We start from the raw sequence: 4,204 nt of genomic DNA on the forward strand, positions 1-4,204 counted from the left end.
TGGTCTACAAAGCAAACTTCAGGAAAGCCAGGTGTCCAGTACATTCAAAGAGAAACTCTGGCCTCAAGGAAAAAGAAAATAGCCCACAGGATTATAGAATGAGATCTGATGTCCTAATGCGGCATCCAAAATGTTGTTGCTAGCCTCAGCCCACCTCTTCGGGTTTTATCCTTAGAACTCAGCAACAGAACAGCTAGCTCAGCATTCCATATGGATTTTGATCCCTGGTTCTTCTGGCTAGCTGAATCACGTGACCTTTTCCCCCTGTTTAAGGTTGGAGGAGCGGCAGTGATCACATGTCGGCTACTGCAAAGAACTGGATTCTCCTCTCAGGTCATCCTCAGAAAAGCTATCTTTGCCGTGCAGTAAATGATTGGGAGATCTGACCCTGGTTGCCAAACCTGTTTGCATTCCTGCTTTCAGAATACAGGGTTGTATTCCCACTTCATCCTTCCAGACCACCCTAGGAGATCTGTAAGCCTCTGCCCTGGAAATTGCTAGGAATCCTTGGAAGGGAAAGAAAGAAGAGTGTAGGATGGACTAGAAAGAGGGTTGAATGAGTTCCAGAAAGCAGGCTTCTGAAACTTGTGGACAACAACCTGCTGAAGAAGACAACTCTGAGAAACCAATTCGAAGCAACATGCAGAGATGTCGATGAGAGGAGCTGCCTCAGGAAAGGAGTCAGCTGGTTCCCAGGAAGAGAATCTTGAACCAGCTGTTCCAGGAAGATGGGGAGGTCACCCTGCTGAGAACTCCCCTTCTGGTTCAGTGCAGAAGACAAGGAAGAACCAGCAGAAGACTCCTGGCAATGGAGATGGTGGCAGTAGCAGCGAAATGCCCCAGCCCCCACGGAAGGAAAGGGAACAAGCCGATGCCACTGTGGAGAATGAGGCGGCATTGAAGAAGAACAGAGTGGATGTGGAAGTGGAAGTGAAGATTCCTGAAGAATTAAAGCCATGGCTGGTGGAGGACTGGGACTTGGTTACTAGGCAGAAGCAGTTGTTCCAACTCCCTGTTAAAGAGAATGTAGATGCCATTCTTGAGGAGTATGCCAAGTGTACCAAGTCCCAGCCAAGTACTGATAATAAGGAGTATGCAGTTGATGAAGTTGTGGGCGGGATAAAAGAGTATTTCAATGTGATGCTGGGCACTCAGCTGCTCTATGAGTTTGAAAAGCCCCAGTATGCTGAGATCCTGCTGGCTCACCCTGATGCGCCAGTGTCGCAGATCTATGGGGCGCCACACCTACTGAGATTATTTGTGAGAATTGGGGCAATGTTGGCCTATATGCCCCTCGATGAGAAAAGCCTGTCATTACTGCTGGGCTATTTGCATGATTTCCTTAAGCATCTGGCAAAGAATTCTGCTTCACTGTTTACTGCCAGAGATTACCAAGTGGCTTCTGCTGAGTATCACCGCAAAGCCCTGAGAAGGTCTACTGACCACTCGCCATAGTCTGCTCTCTGTAAACACTTTTGTTTAGTCCTTTCAGTATAGAATTGATGATCTTTAAAAGTGTCAGTGTAAAATAGGGCCTATGTTAGGTTGATTTCCTGTTGTGTTGCAAGAAGAAACAAATGGAGTGTCTCCTGACACCTTTCCTCACGTAAAAGTTGCTACCAGTGTATGCAGTAATTAGACAAAGAAGAAATTCAGTAGAACATTTTATTGCCTAGTTGACGACATTGCTTGGATACTGGTGGTTCTATCCCTTTTGACACTACACAGTTTTCTAACACGTGTTAATGCTACATGGTGGGATGCCCTGGTTCCTAGTGCCAAAGGTTCAACTTAAATGTATCTGCCTGAAAACCCATGCATTTGTGCTCTTATTTCTTGTGGTGCATGACCTGAACAGCCCATCCTCTGCAAATCCATTATTTGTTGTTCCTTAGACATTCATGCTATCATTGCTTAAATTGTTGAAAGATGGTGGTTTGTTTCCTGGTTTCTGTATTTGAGTCTAATGCACGTTCTAACATGATAGAGGCAATGCATTATTGTGTAGCCACAGTTTTCTGAAAAGATGATGGTTTGGGAATCGTATTTCAGATCTTAAATAAAATTGTTTCTAAATTTCAAAGCATAAAAAAAAATGATTCTGTCCCTTTGCCTTCATTGCTTACCTCCAGAGTCCAATCTAAGTTCTCCCCAGCTTTTAAAGACATATTTCAAACAATTAGTTTCCCAGAGAATTAAGAGCCTTTGTTTATTATGCTCTTGGAAAACATTTTAGAAACGTTCTGTAAATGTGAAAAAGTAAATGTATTTATTCACTATTAAATTTAAAAAATCAAAGAGGGGATGGAGGTGTAGCTCAGTGGTAGAGTATTGGGCTAACACATACAATGCTCTAGGCCAGTTCAACCTTTACACAACTATGACCCTTTAATACAGTTCCTCATGTTGTGGTGACACCCCAATCATGGGCTTTTTACTCCCACTTAAAGCACTCCTTCCTATACCCACAGTCTAGATTTTGGCAACTACCTGCAAATATTCCACCTCAGAAATACTAAATCCTAACCAGTCCTGTACTACAACAGAATATATTAATTAATTATGACTTAGTTCACTTACAGTTAAATATAGGAATGGTGCTAGCATAATCAAGATGTCACTTGGTCTATAACACAGCTTTTCTCAATACTCTGACAAATGTTAACAGCTTAGCAATATGGAAAGCCCTTAAACAGAAAATCTGATATTTTAACAGAAGTATCTCCCTAAAGTACACAGCATGCCACTATGTTAAGCCATCAGGACAACAAGACAAGGGACACAGGTTAGAGGTGTTAAGAAGTTTTCCTGTATGAGTACAGATTCACCCATTCACATCCAGCACATATGTGCAGCAGTATGGGAAGCTAACAGAATCAGAATTGCAATTAGAAAATTAGCCCACAATCCCATAGGATATGACTTTTATCAACTAGAGTTCAAAATACAGTTTGCTTTGCCTTTACTTAGACTTCATTAATTCAAAAGTTACTGAGGTCAATACTTTCTCCCCTTCCCTGAGGATATTTCAAATATGTTATGCAACGAAGATTATTTCATCAAGTTGGGTAGAGATTTACATCTACAATCTCAGCACTTGGGAATTAGAAGCAGAAAATTAGGAATTCAAATTTGCTTTCATCTACACAGTGACTTCAAGGACAGCCTGGGCTACATGAGTCCCTATCACAGTGGTTCTCAACCTTCCTAATTCTGAGACCCTTTAATAGAGTTCCTCATGTTGTGGTGAACCCCACCCATAAAATTATTTCATTGCTGTTTTGTAACCGTATTTTTGTTACATGTATGAATCATAATGTAAATATACAGGTTATCTAATATGTGACTCCTGTGAAAGACTCATTTGACCCCCAAAGGGGTTGTGACACACAGTTTGAGAGCTGCTGCCCCATCAAAAAGTACAAAGGAGAAAGGTGAGTGGAGAAGACAAAGAAAATGAGAAAGGTGGAAAATACCTAGATTATTTTGTCAAGCTGGGCCTGGTAGTGTTGAGCCCCAGCTACTTAGTATACTGAAGGAGGCAACTTGCAAAATCAATGACTACATGGGCAACTTATATAGACCCTGTCTCAAAAAATTAAAACAAGCCAGGAATATAGCACAGCAGTAAGCCATTTAGCCAGAATGCATTGAAATGCTACTTAAAAAATAAAACTCACATTCTGCATTCTACCCTGGAGTTTTTGCCTGTCTCCTAAATGATTTTTTATATTTGTGTTCATTACAGTTCTTGGTATTATAAAGTTCTATGGTTTGCCTAAGACACAATGCCATGTATCCACAACTACAGTACCACCAGAACACAAGATATTTTTGCTGTCTGAAAATATCCTCTATACTTAGTCTATTTGATCCCATTCCTTAGACAACCACACTTTTTCACTGCCTCTACTCTTTTACCCTTTCTACTTAGTCCTCTTAGACAGGTTGCCTTCACTTAGGAATATGGAGTTCAAATTCAACATGTCTGCATGACCTGATGGCTCACTTCATTAGTCATTGACCATATCCCATTACATCAAACTTCTTGGGTCTCTTGATTCCATCTGTCACTAATTAATGAAAGTTATCTTGGTTGCTACCACTTTAAAGATCATCAGTAAATTTGGTGCAAACATTGACCAGCAGAGAAAGTTTAGGTATTCAGATGAGCTAGGTAAATATTTGGGTATATTACTAATGG

General features: G+C 41.0%; 1 pseudogene; it reads left to right on the forward strand.

Annotated features, from left to right (window-relative positions):
• Nucleotides 1-556: 556 nt before the first annotated feature.
• On the forward strand, nt 557-1,455 carry LOC132650007 (mortality factor 4-like protein 2; annotated as a pseudogene).
• The last annotated feature ends 2,749 nt before the right edge of the window (nt 1,456-4,204 follow it).

The sequence above is a fragment of the Meriones unguiculatus genome, chromosome X (assembly GCF_030254825.1).
Source record: "Meriones unguiculatus strain TT.TT164.6M chromosome X, Bangor_MerUng_6.1, whole genome shotgun sequence".
Taxonomy (NCBI): domain Eukaryota; kingdom Metazoa; phylum Chordata; class Mammalia; order Rodentia; family Muridae; genus Meriones; species Meriones unguiculatus.